This window comes from Microtus oregoni, unplaced genomic scaffold, assembly GCF_018167655.1.
Source record: "Microtus oregoni isolate MIOR12 unplaced genomic scaffold, Mior012 000010F_ref0000083, whole genome shotgun sequence".
Taxonomy (NCBI): domain Eukaryota; kingdom Metazoa; phylum Chordata; class Mammalia; order Rodentia; family Cricetidae; genus Microtus; species Microtus oregoni.
The window spans coordinates 38,151,485-38,169,244 of NW_024543069.1; the positions used below are offsets into that span (position 1 = coordinate 38,151,485).

The 17,760-nt window shown below is 40.0% G+C and overlaps 1 protein-coding gene across 2 annotated transcripts in view; it reads right to left on the minus strand.

Annotated features, from left to right (window-relative positions):
- Positions 1-359: 359 nt before the first annotated feature.
- The window catches only part of LOC121452851 (EGF-like and EMI domain-containing protein 1), a 687,333-nt gene continuing 669,932 nt past the window's right edge, over positions 360-17,760 (minus strand). The window contains exon 26 of one of the 2 annotated variants that reach the window (XM_041659186.1): positions 360-691. The gene's annotated coding sequence lies outside the window, so the exon portion shown is untranslated. Of the gene's footprint in view, positions 692-10,112; positions 10,218-17,760 lie in introns of those variants that run through there. The other variant, XM_041659185.1, reaches the window with a different exon arrangement.

The window sequence follows — 17,760 nt, forward strand, 5'->3', positions numbered from 1 at the left end:
ATCTTCTTAATGTTGACCGAGTGCTTCAGAAAGAGTCTCTGCAGATACTTAAGGTAAAAGGCCTGGAAGATCTTATCAGGATAGGATTTAGATTCCTGGATTAAGGAGGGGTGCTGGAAATAACTTCTCAAAGAACATTAATAAGATAGAAAATTGTTCATACCAAAACACCAGAGCACCAAATTATTTCAATCATCCATCTTAAAAACAAAACACAACACAACAACATTGTAAGACACGTGAAGAGAAAAGAAAGGCCGGAATGAGGAAAACATAGTAGAATTGTTGGTGCTTCCCTGGAAGAAACATGCCTTTCTTAGTCAGGGGAAGCACCCAGCATGCCTCACACAGCCATGATGTAGCTGTGTTTAAGTCAGTGCTACAGACTGCACAGCTATGCAAGAATTCATCTGAAACTTTTTCAAAATGGGTCAGCAGGCAGGATCTAGAGATGTCAATGGCATTAGCTCACCTCCCCAACTTTTACAATCTATTCTTTGGAAATTTCGTGCATGTATACAAACATTTATAAACAACCATTTAGGGAATTGGGGCATAGTTCTCTCCAAACTGCTTCCTACTCTTTGTTGAGTGAAGTATTTTTGGGGGGTGTTCATGATGATCTTTTGTGGGGGAGGTCTTGGTCCATAAAATCACGTTAATCTAGAAGAAATTCATGGGTTCTCATCCTCTGTGGAAACAAAAGAAGAACCTATTATCCAAAGCAACAAATTCTTATACCCAAATTTGAAGACAAGATACTTTTAAGATATATATGTTGGTTTAGCTTAGCAGCTTGCACAATGAAATGTGTCTCTGTACTTAGCTCCTTCACAGTCAAAAACTTCAAAGAAAACACAGTAATATACATAATCCAGACTCTCTGTGTATATTCCATCTTTACATGGCATATTTTTCTTTACTCCTTTTAATCTATGACTGTCTGTACTCTGTCTCTTTAAAGACTTTACTTTTTTTTAAAACCATTTACTTCTTTTTATGTCTGTCTATATTCTTTTTCTTCTCTCTCCCAGCCTACGTACATTTATCTAACACTGTGACCCATTTAGATGTCTTTTTTAAAATCTGAATCTGTCTTTATTGTTCATCTGAAATTATTTTCTGCCTAGAAGCACCCCCCCCCCCATTTTTAATGCTAAGCAGGCATGGCTAGGGCCAACATGACCCTGCCTGCTTTTTCCATTCAGTCCAACACAGCTGAGGCATATTTGCCACCTCTGAGAGCCATGTACATTGCCCATTTTTAGGCATACCGTGGGTTTATGTTGCTATTAATCAAGTTATATCACTGTGCTCACAGACTCCATTTAAATGCTTGGCCTCCTGAATGAGTCAGAGTTTGCACTGGCAGCACAGCACAGGAAGCAACCATTTTGAAACTATGTGGGGTTTTTTGTCTGCTACCTCTGAATCAGGAAGACCTTTCTTAAAGAAGCTGAAGCATGCTACTAGGAAGCAGAGCCCATCTGGAAAAAAAAAAAAGGCGAGAGAGTCAACAAACTCAAAAAAATGCATAGGGGATTGTTGTGGGGAAACAGGGAATTGTTGCTGGAAAGCACTTGTGGCAGGGGGCTGCCTGAAGGCAGAACCAGGCAGTCTGGGCAGATGAGTCTTGTGGCATTTGGAGCCCAGGTGCTTCTGGAGTTTGGGTGGCAGCTGGAGACTGTTTCAAAGAGGCTACGACAGGAAAATGCTAAACTCACAGGTCTGCTCTGGACTGTGCTGGTGGGAAAAAAGGCACAGGCAAATGACTTTTTGTGTGGAAATTTGTACCCCAAATGTTGGGTGTCAGATTTTGCAAAATTAATAAAAATCCAGAGACAGATATTGGGATTCAACCCGAATATCAGAAAAGCAAAGCAGCCAAGCCACTAGAGAGCTCTTAGCTCTATGCAAACTTAGGACTGAAAGAGAGAGAGTTCTTGTCTCATCCTGCCTTCTAGTCCTCTCTAGTGCTGGGATTAAAGGTGTGTGCCACCACTGCCCTGTCTCTATGGCTAACTAATGTGACTGCTGAGATTAAAGGTGTGTGCTACCTCTGCTTGGCCTGTATGGCTGACTTGTAGGACTAACATTGCTCTCTGTTCTTTAGGGAAGCTTTGTATTGTGAAAACAGTCAAAGTTAGTACACACTTTTGTTCCAAATACCAATGGCCAATTATCCTCTAACAAAAATAACTGTATTAAATATAATGTGTATATAAATAAAAATGTTTGAATGAGTCTCATTGTTTCATATATTGATATATGTTAATAGGACACTGTGTGACTTGAATAAAATGGCTCCCATATGCTCATTGGGAGTGGCACAATTAAGAGGGTGTGGCCTTACTGGAGTAGGTGTAGCCTTGTTGGAGAAAGTTTGTCACTGGTGTTGAACTATGATGTTTCAAATGCTCAAGTCAGGTCCAGAATATCTCTCTCCTCCTGCTGCCTGCTGATCCAGATGTGGAACTCTCAACTACCTCTCTAATGCCGTGTTTGCCTGCATGCCACCATTACATTAATGGAATAAACCTCTGAAATGTAGGCCAGCCCCAGTTAAATGCTGTCCTTTATAAGAATTGTCATTGTCATGGTGTCTCTCCATAGAAACAGAACCCCTAAGACATCTCTTAAAACAAAAAGTAATTATTTATCATTTTAGGCAATTTATATATTTAGAAATAGCAGCTCTCTAAAGTTCAGGGAATATCGTCTCTTTCTGTGTTTTGTTTACTTGATTTGAAAAGTATCCTGCTTCAGACAGTCGCGAGAATGAACCACACACTAAAGAACAGCTCTAATAATAGCCTCAGGGTGACCAAAGGTTCTGAAGCAATGTCCAGCCGATGGGAGTCTGACTTTCTGTACTCAGCCACACATGGAGAGAAGATCTATTCCTCACCCCCTGGCAGGAGCATTGGTGGACCCTGGTAGCAACTCCTAAATTGGTAGATGAACAAGAAGAAGGCAGACAAATTTGTTTAACCAAAGCTGTATGAGACACGAAGACTTCAGAAATGAAACCAAGAGATCAAGACAAGTGATTTTAGGGACATTAATGCAGAGTAAGGTGTAATTTGAGACCCAAAGGAAAGCACATAATGGTGACAAGCTAGAAGGAAGTCAGACTATTATCTCTGGGTCTCCTTGGACCTAGGGACATTTTCTCTTTTTGAATTCATGAAGGATGCATGTGACATGAGGATCTTCAAATAGGACAAAAGTGAATGCAAAATATCACCTACCAACGTCTGCAGTTTTCCCTAAGGTGTCTTGTTTAGGGATCTGTGTTCTGAGCCCAGCCATCCACACAAGGGCTCTAAATGCAGTACTCCTGCTACTGATGGGTTTCTACTAATAAGCAAGGCTTACATCTTATAATTCCTGCCCCTAATTTCATTGCCACTGCTGTAGTAAGATGGCCCCAACAAAGAGCAAGTTAGCAGAGTGAGGGTTTGTTTGAGCTGAATACCAGGTTACCGTCTACTGTTGGAGGAGAGTCAAGGTGGCAGGAACTTGTAACATATCCACAATTAAGCAGAGAAAAATAAATGTGTGCATGCTTATTACACAGTTAGCTTTGCAGTATGTGTTGCTCACTTTCAGGCTGGGTATCCTCACATCAATTAAGGGAATCCAAACACTCCTCCACAGATGTGCTGATATGCACAGTCCCTTTGGAGACTTTTCTCAGGAGATTTTAGCTTGGGTCAAAGAGCCAATTAAAGCTAGCCAGGACAGTCCAGATCCTTGTTTTTCTTAAGCATCGCTATTCCCCAGGTACTGTATTCTGTTTTCATTTGCTTTTGATGAGTGCAGGCCTTCTTCTTCTGACCAGACGGATTGACCAGACCACATAAAGAGTTCTCTTGCTTATCGCTCACAGTGATGCTGAGGTAGAGTGAGGATACAGACTGAGGTCTCTGATTTCATGACTGAAACAACTGCTCTTCTTTTTAGTATTTTTTTTTATTAAAAACGTTTTCTATACAATAGAGTCTGTCTATGATTTTCCCTTCCCTCTGTTAGTCTCAAATCCTCCCAACTTTCCTATCCATCCAACTACATGTTTTTTCCTTCTTTCTCAATTAAAAAAAAAACAAACAGGCAAACCAACAAAAACTCACAAGAAACACACAAACACACTCTCACACATGCACAAACTAATCATCACAAAACCACAAAATCTAAAACCAATAAGACAAAGACAAAAAATGCCCAAATAAAACAATGTGAGACAGAAAGCCTCCAAAAATATCATTTAATTGAATTTGTGTTGGTGATCTACTTCTGGGCATAGGAGTTACTGTGCAGTGTGCTTAATAAACCGAGTGAGACTCCGTTAGAGTAAATTATTGCTTTCTTTTTGAGTGTGTGATGTGGGAGTCCCCTCTGTATTCTGTGATTAGCAGTAACGAATAAAGAAACTGCTTTGGACCTTTAGCAATGCAGAACTGAGGTAGGCAGGGAAAGCAAGGCTGAAAGCTGGAAGAAAGAAGGGTGGAGTCAGAGAGATGCCATGGAGTAGCCGCCAAAGTCAGGCATGCAGAAACTTTGCCGGTAAGCCACTGCCACATGGTGATACACAAATTAACGAAGATGGGTTGAATTAATATGTAAGAGTTAGCCAATAAAGAAGCTACAGCTAATGGGTCAAGCAGTGATTTAATTAAAATAGTTTCTGTGTGATTATTTCGAGTCTAAGCTATCCAAACAGCTGGAATGAACAAGCGGCCTCTTTCCCAGTAGACAAGTGTGTGTCTATTTTAGCTAGCTTCTTGACTAGGGTAAAAGCCTGTGTGCAATTTCCCCTCTCACTGCTGGCTTGATGGGAATCTGATTGGAATATGTGCAGGCCTTAGACATGTTGCCACAGTCTCTGTGAGTTCATATGTACATTAGCTCTGTTGTGTCTGGAGGACACTGAGTCCTTGAAGTCACTCATCCCTTTTGGTTCTTATATTAACCTTTCCACAGAGATCCCTGAGCCTTGAGGAAAAGAGGGAAAGAATTTGATAGCGATATCCCATTTAGGGCAGAGTGCTCCATAGTGTCTCACTGTGCACGTTTTCCAGGTGTGGGTATCTCTATTAGGCTTCATACACTACAAGAAGAAGCTTCTCTGATGATGGCTGAATGAGGCACAGATCTATGTGTATACCAGAATGTGATTGGAATTAATTTTACTGCTATGTTCCTCTAGCAGAACAGTGGTACTTTATTTTCCCCTGGCCTCCTGACCTATCCAGTCTCAGGTTCTTGATATTGAGCAATATCAGGCTTGGGGTCCATCTCACAGTTGCAGGCCTAAAATCCAATCAGAGAATGAAGATGATACAAGGGATTTTTAATATCCTCTCATCCCATCTGAGACAAACATTTAAAAGTACTAGCTTGTCCTGCTAACATTTACAGGACGAGTGTGGAATTCATAACAGAGCCATGAACACTCACTAGCAGAGCCCTTAATGAAGAACAATGAACCTCAAAAATAACAGTTCCCAAATACTTGGAGTCATTTCTTGGTCTTCACATATAATTTAACATTTATTTATCCCAATGTAGTGTCCTTTATTTGTAAACGCTTAAATCTTATAGCTGAGCTATAGTTCCAATGACAGAAGGAAAAACATTTCAACAAGAAGGAAATGCTAAAATTAAACTAGAAGAAATTGGAGTAAGATGAAGTAACAGGTGTTAGCTTTTCTTCTACATGTCTCAAGATTGGAAGAGAGAAGAGAAACACTCTTGTTATTGTATACATATGCCAAGGGAAGTAAAAAAAAACCCTGGCCAAGTTGTGCCATGAGTCTCACAAAGGCAGACAAAAATGTTCCCTTGCCTAGAGAATGAAGTTCTAGGTTGCTCAGGCACAAATCAGCTTTTAGAAGGTGGCCTGCATAAGCCTGCATGGTTGTCTAATCATTCCATCTTCTGGGAACACTAATGTAGCTAAATCCAGGATTTGGATTTGGTTTAGTTGTAAATCAGAAGAATGCTACGTGGTTCTGCAACCTTGTTCAAGAGTTTATTTGCCCTTGCATTAAAAAATAACTTGAGTTATTCTCAACGGATTCATTAGAAAACTGATGTTTCTGGTTTATGGCTATTTTGCCTGGCAGATGGGATCTGGCATTTTTCTTATACTGCATTTTTTTTTTAGCTAAGTATATATGTTGGAATAGCAATATACTCACCCATGAACAAAAAAAGCAACATTCATATTGCAATGAGATTACATTATTTGGCATCTACTGTCCACACATGTTCATTTGGCAATGGCTTGTCCAAGCCAATTATAGCCACAAGGGGAGTAGGTGTTTGAATTTTAAACAAGGAACTCTGGCTTTTCTGAGAGAGAAGGAGCTTTCTGATGGGTGGATCAGTCTCTAACTCATTTTGAATGCAGCAGCCAACTTCATAAATCATCCATTTCCCTCCCATTGCACAAAAACTTGAGTGCTGTTGAAGCCCCCAGAAAAGTTTCTCCATGTTAAATGAGTCTTTAAGGACAAATGGCTTCACCATGTAAGAATCCAGGATATCCAAAGCAAGAAAAACAGCATGGCAATGTGGTGAGGTCCTATTTAAGCCCCGTGTGGTTGGAGGGCAGAGGAGGAATGGTGCCAGCGCAGGGCAGAAAGGTGGGAAGGAACAGGAGAGAAGGGGCTTTCTGCTCCCAAGAGCCACCATCTGAGATTTCCAGTGTAGTCACTCTGCTTTACATTGGTAAAAATTGAGAAACAGTACATCATACTTCCTCAGACGTAGAAGGAAAATGAAGTACCTGCTCTGTCACACTGTAATTCTGTATCGCGGGTTGGAAGCTAACAGGACAATTAGGAGGCACAAAATCCGTCTGCAAATATCATAGAGACACTAGGAGTCCAAACAGAGAACACCATGAGCAGAATGTTCTATTGTATCCCTTTCGTTGTGAGTGCTGATGATTTGGTTGGTGACTGGCAGAGAACAGATCACAGATACAAAGATGGAGTCGCCACTTTATCTAAGCTTAGCGTCATTTAATCAGAATTCATAGATGTACCAAAAATACCCCCAAGCAAGAAGCTCACAGGCACATACTTTTATGCACTAAAAATAAAGTTGAATAAAAACGTGACTATTCATGTGTTTGAGATGCAGTATTAAATATATAGATACAGTTAGTTCTGTGGTATGGTTCCATTTTAACATAGATATATCAAAAATTTATAATTCTAAAAGCTGGAGAGATGACTCAGTAGTTTAGAGCGCTTTCTGCTTCTGTGGAGGATGTAGGCTTGGTCACCAGCATGCACACCCAATGACTCACAACTACCTGTAACTGCAATTCCAGGGGATCCAACGCCGCCTTCTGGCCTCCTCAGACATGTTCACACATATTGTGTATACACACACACACACACACACACACACACAATTTAAAAATAAGAAAATCTTTTTAAACAGTATCCATCTCCAAGTATGCAGCTGGAGATTTTCATCCTATGAGATGCTGCTTTAGAATTACATGTACGCTAAGAACAGGGGATTGGCCTTTGAGTCAGGACCCTTAGCTCTGTCCTACTCAATGACAATGTGACCTCACCAAGCTATTAAGTTCCTTGAGTCCCAACTTAATTATCTGGTATGAGAAAAATGAGGTTTTTACTCATATTTTTCAGTCATCGAGAAGATTAACTAAAAGTGTTTTACATGTTTATTATTCTGGTACGTGGTATATACTAAGACGCTGATAAATTCTACAGTCTATTATGCAATTATTATCATCAAATCACAAAGATAAATATTATAATCAACACTAGAAGGAAGATCTGGAAAAAAAATCTTTATGCCTAAACCAGCTGACTCAATGTAGTTTGCTAGGTGAAATGATGATTAAAGTGGTAATATTAACACAATGTAATACTTAGTATCTAAGTTTAGTGCTTAGAATTTTACACTTTCTCTGTGAACTACAAAAATGAGAAATTTTCTTATGGTTAATAAGGAAAAGAGAGGGAAAGAAAACAAAAATATATAAAACATTGCATAGAAGCATGTGCAAAAGTTCATGCCAACATAGATTAAGGAGATGAGGTTGGGAAGGGAAATGAATCCAAAATACTAAGTGTTCACAACAAATGCATCCAAATATCAGCAGTCAAAACTCTAAAATGTATGTTATTCAATCTTTTTAGATCACATATTTTTATGATATATACAATTATTCCAAATACCAAGCAATTCAATGTGTAAATTAATATTTGGATTATGGTTGAGACTAATTTTAATACACATTGGTACAGTAAAAATATCATGGGCATATTTGTTGCAAATGAGAATCATTTTTATAATATTTTTTCGAAAATACAATATGTATAGATGTATATTCTCTATTTTTTATAATTACAGATGCATAGACTGAAATTAGTTCACATATTTACCTTTTGATCAATAACTTATTAAATAAATTTGAGAGGAATAGTCCCGAAATGATGGAGTAACATACTGAAAATAGGGAAGGTCCTTTTGCTTCATTGATTTTTAGATAACCTTTCTTTAAGTTTGCATTTCCTTAGATGTTTCTTATTTCATAGTCTCACTAACAAAGTTTCTTTAAAAATTCAATGCCCAGTAACTCTAAAGTCCAACATGGTCTAAGTATCATAAAATATATTGATAAAATATCTCAGCATGGTTATGATGCATACTCAAAGAGTTATTTATTTTTTTCATTATTTGTACAAAGTTTAAAATTTTTATATTAAATGTACACAATGAAGTTACAACTTATCTCAGTGGTATTAATCCCCACTGCTACAACACTAAATATCCTGGCTATTTGCACTTCAGCTGGAGCATCACGGAGCGCAGATAAACCATCTCTTCATCTAAGCTGGAGCATCACGGAGCGCAGATAAACCATCTCTTCATACAAGCTGGAGCATCACGGAGTGCAGATAAACCACCTCTTCATACACGCTGGAGCATCACGGAGTGCAGATAAACCATCTCTTCATACAAGCTGGAGCATCACGGAGCGCAGATAAACCATCTCTTCATACACGCTGGAGCATCACGGAGCGCAGATAAACCATCTCTTCATACACGCTGGAGCATCACGGAGTGCAGATAAAACATCTCTTCATACAAGCTGGAGCATCACGGAGTGCAGATAAACCATCTTTTCATCCAAGCTGGAGCATCACGGAGCGCAGATAAACCATCTCTTCATACACGCTGGAGCATCACGGAGCGCAGATAAACCATCTCTTCATACACGCTGGAGCATCACGGAGCGCAGATAAACCATCTCTTCATACACGCTGGAGCATCACGGAGCGCAGATAAACCACCTCTTCATACACGCTGGAGCATCACGGAGTGCAGATAAACCACCTCTTCATACAAGCTGGAGCATCACGGAGTGCAGATAAACCATCTCTTCATACACGCTGGAGCATCACGGAGCGCAGATAAACCACCTCTTCATACAAGCTGGAGCATCACGGAGCGCAGATAAACCATCTCTTCATACACGCTGGAGCATCACGGAGTGCAGATAAACCATCTCTTCATACAAGCTGGAGCATCACGGAGCGCAGATAAACCATCTCTTCATACACGCTGGAGCATCACGGAGCGCAGATAAACCATCTCTTCATACAAGCTGGAGCATCACGGAGTGCAGATAAACCACCTCTTCATACACGCTGGAGCATCACGGAGTGCAGATAAACCACCTCTTCATACAAGCTGGAGCATCACGGAGTGCAGATAAACCATCTCTTCATACACGCTGGAGCATCACGGAGCGCAGATAAACCATCTCTTCATACACGCTGGAGCATCACGGAGCGCAGATAAACCATCTCTTCATACACGCTGGAGCATCACGGAGTGCAGATAAACCACCTCTTCATACAAGCTGGAGCATCACGGAGTGCAGATAAACCATCTCTTCATACAAGCTGGAGCATCACGGAGTGCAGATAAACCATCTCTTCATACACGCTGGAGCATCACGGAGTGCAGATAAAACATCTCTTCATACAAGCTGGAGCATCACGGAGTGCAGATAAACCATCTTTTCATCCAAGCTGGAGCATCACGGAGTGCAGATAAACCATCTCTTCATACAAGCTTGAAAGTGCGTCTTTCAAAGTGTACATGCAGCGGGAGCATTGATTTCTATTGATTCTTTCTGAATTTTCTTTCCTAGATCTCTGTTGAATAAAGAAACACTGGGCAGCATGCATGGCTAGTCATATTTCTACAGAATAGGTTCATAAACACTTTCTGTGGTTTCCATTACAAATTCCTTCACACTAATGGAAAAATGATAAACTTGATGTAGTTTTCCTTATGGCTAGAATCATACCCTTATGGGGTATTAGCCAATAATGTTTCTCAAAGAGTCCTTTGACACTTACGTAATAACTTCAAAGAAAAACTCATGTTTCTGTAGTGTAAATCTGTGACTTACCTTTCTCATTCATTACAGAAATTGATAGCTGAGAGAAATTTAGGTATTATTAAAATAAGTTGGTGAAAGGCTCTTTCTTCTAAGATAGGGTTTCACACTAGAACCCAGGATGTCCTGGAAACCCCCGTGCAGCCTATGGGGACTTTGAGCTCTCAATGTCACTCCTGCCTGAGCTTCCACCATGATGGGATATGACACAATAATATGCATGGAAGGGAAGATGTTGGTCTACCGATAATCTCCAAAGGAGATTTTCAATACAAAGCTTGAGTAATATGCACCAAAGAACCTTTAAATAATTACAATTCAACTATAATCATGTGACCACAAACTTGTCACTAAGTTTAGTCTCTGTTGCGCTCAAACACAGTGTGTATATTTATGTTAGTGACTGCACACATTTGTAATTCAGAACACATTCTGTGACATGAAGTGCACTGACTTTATGCAGATAGGCCATCAAAAGGCAAACTGTGAGAGGGCCTGAGAGATAACACAGAAGGTGTTAGCTCTGTAACCTTCTCCTTGAAGGGTTTATCTCTGAGCTTGAATTTCTCTGCCTGGAAAAGGAAAGGAAAAATCTGTGGGGATTCCAGTCTCTCCAGCTCTGCCCTTTCATGGTTGTAGCTGCCAGAAGTCTCTGCTCTGTCTGGGCAGAGGAAGCCTTGAATGAATAAGGAACAGATCAAGCCCAGAGTAAGTGTGAATCGTTGACATGGTGCTGGCATGCAAGAACTTAACGTTGTATGGCAAAGCCTTCTCCATGGGATGAAGCTCAAAGGGATGGCAAAGCCCTCCTCTGGTCTGAATACAAATATCGACAGCGTGTACAAGAAGGAGAGCTTACTAAAGATCATCCCGTGTGTTTACAGTATGAGACTGCTCCCTAAGAGAGCTCCCACTAAATCGTCTCCTGTACTGTGAACAATAAAGTGCTGAGGCTGCCACGTCATCAGAGTGCGCATGTCCCACATCGTCAGAGCGCGCATGTCCCACCTGGCTCTGAATTTTCTGTAACGTGTATCTGTGTATGCTATTTCTTTGATCCCTTGTCTCCTCAGTCATGTTCCCAGTATCAAATTCATGCAGCAAACAGCGCCGCTTGTTGTTACATCTTGCTTTTGCTTGACTGTCGTCCATTATATGAAAAACATAAGGTACTTACTGCATTGGACCCAGACCATGAAAATTCAAAATTTTATTTCTTTTTTAATTTATTCTTTTTAGATTTGAATATATGTGCATAAAATCATATAGAACTGAAAGTTTCTGTAAAAAAGATGTTGTGGATACAGCATTCTACAAATGTATTTGCTATAGTTTATGACATTTCAACAAAAGATATCTCAAATTTACTATACTAAAAATAATTCTTCTCTAACATTCAACAGCACCAACATGAATATGATCACATATGTGTGTGTGCATTGTGTGCATGTGTCCTGGGTACACACAAACCTCTCTCTGTGTGTGCAAGTGTGTGTGTGCATGCACATGCCTGTGTCTTCAAGGCTTTGACAAATTTATGGTTTAAAATTCTGTTAATTACAGATGATGTATTAAATATCAGAACAAAGCCCATTAGATAGCAATGCATAGGCCATAGCATGTATAGTACAACTAGAAAGCCCAACAATTTATTTATCTATTTGTTGATTCTCAGAAAGCAATTGCATCGAGTCTATAAGATATGTAACATAATTTCTTTGGAATTTTTAAATAAACCTTACCAGTTTATTTTCAAAATGGAATATGTAAAACTACTGTAAAATAACCAGATATTAGTTTTGGTCTTGTGTTTTGTAATACTTTTATTCTGACACCCACTACTCTATAATAATATTTTGTTTAAGCACAATAATTTTGTTTCATATCTTCCTATCTTAAATGGTTTCAAAACACTCAATTTCTCCTATTAATCAGAAAAACAAGAAAGGCAAATCTTTATAAAAATCTACCTCACCAGTTTGTTCTGTATTTATAAAATCTCCCTTTGGGAAGCCCTTGCTGGGTTTCAGGACTGTTGGGGAACTTTGTGGGTACCCCCTATAGCTGATGCAGGCAGTTACTGTAACACTAGAAATGTCTTAACAGGGACCTGCGAGATGGCTCAGTGGTTAAGAGTACATTTGCTCTTGTAGAGGGCCTAGGCTTGATTCCCAGCACTCAGAGGGCACCTGACAACTGTCTGTAACCCCAGTTCCAGGGAATGTAAGACCCTTTTCTGGCCTCCATAGGCATTTCTTACAAGTGGTCCACAGATACACATGAAAATGAAACACCCACAAGACATAAAATAAATATAAATACATTTTTAACTGTAAGCAGGGTATCCAGGTTAACAGAGTTCTGAGGCCTCACTCAAAATTTACCTTCATTTACCAAAGAGGTAAAACCTTCTTGGATTTACTCCCTCCATCCATCTCTCTGTCTGTCTGTCTGTCTGTCTGTCTGTCTCTGTCTCTGTCTGTCTGTCTCTGTCTGTCTCTGTCTCTCTCTCTCTGTCTCTCTCTCTCTCTCTCTCTCTCTCTCTCTCTCTGTGAATGAGTGCCTGTGTGTATTTCAAACTAGCATCATGATCATGGCATTCCTGTCTCAGTGTCCTTAGCACTAAGATAGCAGAAGGGATCTTAGTATCATATTTAAAAGCAATCTATTTTATTTTTTGGATATTTTTGAGAATTGCTTACCTTAAAATAAATCTGTATTTATTTTACAATCACATTTTCTACACCTAGAGTTCAGAGGGCAGAAGAAGGAGCAAGAAGATTGTAAGATCCCCCACACTCAAACCACTGTCACTGAGCAGGACAAAGGTTTGTTCCTGTGAATCCTCAACAGTATGACTGTGTGCAAAAGACCTACAAAAAGCACACCAGTCTACATTCCAACATGGATGGAGGAAAATTTCACAGTGTCTCACCCCTAGAAGTGAAGCTACAGAGGTCAGGCTAATGAGGCAGGGCAAGCCAAATTGGGTTTTTGTTTCTTTCTAGAGACAAGACCCCAATTCTAAGTGACCAATACTAACTGGACTGATTAGAAAGCAAATGCAGAAAAGATGGCTCTGAATTTAAGAGTGGCACAGCAGGAGTGGGGGAGGTGAAAAGGAGGCAAAGGCAGTAACCCCCAAGCCCCTCTCACTCACGGGGAACACTTACATCCACCAAAAGAGAAGGCGTAGGTATTGAATTCTGAAAATGACAGTGCCATTGTGAGGATGCAGGAATGTTCTCTGCTCTCATTCTCTGCTGAGGCTTCCTAAGTTGCCATCACATTGGAGGGCTGACACTTGAGGGTGTAAAGAGTTATATGCATTTATTTAAATGTGAAGAGTATTTTTAAAGCATTTTTACATAACATTAAAACATGAAATGGTTAAATATTTCATTAATGACATAAGATTTAGTAGTGAGAGAATATGGTCAGTATTTGGAAGAGTGTAGGAAGAGGTGTGCTCTGGTCAACCATACAGGGCAGGCACACACCTCTAATCCCAGCAGCCACACCAGTCAGCCATACAGGGCAGGCAGTGCTGGTGCAAGCCTTTAATCCCAGCAATAGAGAGGAATATAAATCAGGATGAGACAGGAACGCACCCTTTTTCAGTCTGAAGATTTCTCTAGTGGTTTGGCAGGTTTGCTTGTCTGATCTTCAGGTTGTATCCCTCCCCCCAAATAAAAGAAGTGTGTTAGGGCTGGAGAGAAGACTCGGTGGTTGAGTGTTTACTGTTCTTCAAGAAGGTCTGAGTTAGGTTTCCAGCACCCCCATCAGGTAGACATCAACTACCTGTAACTCTAGCTCAACGGATACGCAATGTCTCTATCCTCCTGGGGCATCTGCATCCATGGGCACATTCACATCCATCTACCTATACATAAACAAAATTAAAACTAATTTAGAAAAAGGGAAGGTGTCTATCCCTTTCAAGCATATAGTTTAGACTTTTGTTATTTGTCTTGGCATCCTTTTACTTAGAAACACTGGAATTTCAAGAGGAAAGCTGAATACAGTTTCCACATGATTAGCTAAAAGGGGCAAATTTTGGAATCTTTTTGAAAACTATTTTAAAAGCTCAGCTATACTCTTTTTTATTCTTTTCCTATTACAGAGCCATGAAATGTTATTTCAACTGGACTGCAAACACAACTTCCAGAGCGTAAGACACTTGCTAGTATTTGCTTGCTTCATCAAAATGCTCTTTTAAATTCTCGCCACATCTCTATTCCTGCGTCCCGAAGAAACCGAGGTGAAGGAGGCCCAGCAGAGGCCAAACCTCCTTCCTGTTTCTAACAAAGGAAATGCCTTCCTGCCACTAAGTTTTGGAACGATTTCCAAGTTCTCTAAAAATAATTTAACCCATGTCAAAAGGCTGCCTCTTCTGAAAAACGCAATAAATGAATATAAAAGTCAGAGAATGCAGGGACAGTTAGGTGCTATGCTGAAATGGTATAGCTCAGGCATGTCGACGCAGACTTAAATTAGCAAGCACATGTCCATGCCTCTGCCCTCTTCTCTTGAAACTGGAGCTATATTATTGTAGAAAAGCATAATAATCCCCACTCTGATCTTGTGTTTCAAATGGGAAGCCTGAGACTTTGCCGCACGGGCACTTCTGTAAAGAGGTTAAATATTATGAGTGGATATACTGCCTTCAAGGATCAGCCTCTCTGCATTCAAAGGACAGGTTATACAGTGAAGAGAAACAGGAGTTGGAATACGTAAATTATCCCAATGACAAGGACTCTAATTTTACATTGAACTTTAGCTTGAGGAGGATGTGTCTATTAAATTATGGGCCATTTTAAACAATAGCTAGATTCTTTACAGCATTGTAGAAATTACAGCGTGCTAGTCAAATCACAGTTCTCAGGAACTGCGTAGATTGTTCAAAGGGTTGAAGTTATTTTAAAATATGTGTATGTGCGTTAGTCGGGGGAAGGTGTGTGCACATGAGTGTGGGTGCTGGCAGATTCCAGGAACATCAGATCTCCTGCACGGGAATGCTAGGTGGTCCTTAGCCGCCTCACCTGGGCACTATGATCCATCCTTCGCAGCAGCATGTTCTCTTAGTCTTGAGCCATCTCTCCAGCCCCTGCTTAGCTTTTTGTGTGGAGAAACCGCAGGTAAACGCTTATTGTGTGAAAATGAGTGGTATGCTCCCTTTGTTTTAAAAAACATGGAGTTTCAATAGACTCATTTCTTAAATGACGTATTGTTAAAAGTGGTCGTCATTTATAAAAATTGTTTAATCCTCTTAAAGCCATCTGCAGGAAAATTAGGTTTTGTACACTTTGTACTGTGACTTCTCTTCAGATTAATACTGATTGCTCGTTAGTCCACCTGTGATATCTTGCTCTTAATAATTTTCCTTATTTTACCAGTCAGCAAGAACTTATGCAAATCACCATAGCTCCCCTTCTTTGTAAAAACTTACCAGTTACCTCTTACCTCTTTCACATTAAGAATGAAATGAGAAAAAAAAATGTTTGAAACCAAATTTCCAGTGCACTTCTGGTCACCTTGAAAAAACAATTTCTTTGGGTTTTTATTAGTCCTCTTTTGATTACTATAGCAAATACTAAAACTATCTTCTTAAGAAGAAAAATGTTCAATTTGTTTGTTAAATGTTAATTTGTTGTTCATGTTATCCTCCAACAGAAGACATGTGGTTTTTAGGAGGGATGACATGAGCTACCGTCTCCTCATTTGCAGAGTATCACCCCATGTGGTCCTCAGAGCTGACCATGGTAAGACCTTGATGCCATGATGGTGCTACCTGAAGGTGATGGAGGTTTAATATGCAAGGCCTATAAACAGTCTTCAAGTCATTGGTTTGGCCCTGCTGAAGAAAGTGAAAGCATCTCGAAGGCTTCCATTACCTAACTTTTCCATCCTGATCACAAATAAGCAGATGCCATGCACAAATCTGCAATTCCGTGTGTTCCTCAATAATAAGTAGCCCCCACTAGAGGCCTGAAGGCAACAGGTCCAAAGAGTTGCAGCAGTGGAAACTAAACAAACAAATTAAACATTATTTTCTTCTTAAGTTGATCATCTTAGTACTTGCTATAGATTTATAGATTTAGAGTATTTGCTTAGTATTGCTATAAATCTGACTAAAAAAAAAAAAAAAAAAAAACAAAAAAAAAAACCAAAGATTTTTTTTCGAGGTGACCAAGAGTACACCAGAAATATTTTGATTTCATTTTTTTTTCTGGTTTCATTTTTAATGTGAAAGACGCACCTTGCAAATTTTTACAAAGAAGCGGATCTAAGGTGTTTTTCCTAAGTTCTTGCTCATGCAAGAAGGAAGGTGAAACCTAGTTTGTCTACAGCGTCATGCAATCCAGATGTGGTGGCACTTGGCGTTTAGTTCCAGCACTCAAGAGGCAGAAAACACCTGCTCTACATAGTGAGCTCCAGGGTAGCCAGAGCTGCATGGTGAGACCCTGTCTCAAAACAACAACAACAATGAGTCATGCAAATTCATGCTACGAGTTGCATTTCATTCATAATCTTTTACATTTATTTCTTTGGTGTTTGAGGTGGAATGGAGTAGAAGGGGAAATGTGAAGCACCTGACATTTTCCCAGAGTTGTGCTTAACATTTTACTAACAGCTTCTCATTTGCAAAGACACGGGTCTTATGCATCAAAAGCAAATACAGGCAGAAAGAAATTTCATTGCTTTTCCTTATCAAACTCGGAGTCTGTCATCTCTCTCAGTGGAGAGAAAACCTCAAGTGAGGACAAGAAATGCAATTCTGGGCTCCTCTCCTGTTACAGCTGCCACCTTTAGCAAGTGGGGAAGTAGGAGCCCAGAGCAAGAAAGGGATGCTAACCCAGGACTGCACACTGCTGATTTAAAAGACAAAACAAAACAAAAAACATTGCGTGTGTGTGTGTGTGTGTGTATTGTAAGCAAATGTGTGAGTGTCTGTGAGTGTCCACAAGATCACATGCTCCTGTGCATATAGTGTGCATGGGGAAGCCTGGGTTAACACTGGAAAATTTCCGTGATTCCTCTCCACTTTATTCTTTGAGGCAGGGTCTCTCTATTGAACCTAGATCCTACTGATGAGTCTTGGCCAGCTGCCAGTTCTCTCCAGGGATTCCCATCTCCACCTTGTAACTGAGGCTGTAGCCACTGTGCTCAGCTGGCATTTAAGTGGGTTTTTGTTACTAGAAGTCCAATGTGCTATCCATTGCACCAGAGAGCCATATTTAAGCCATATTTGAGAACCCATACTCTGGTCCAAATGCTAATGCTCAGCCATCCCT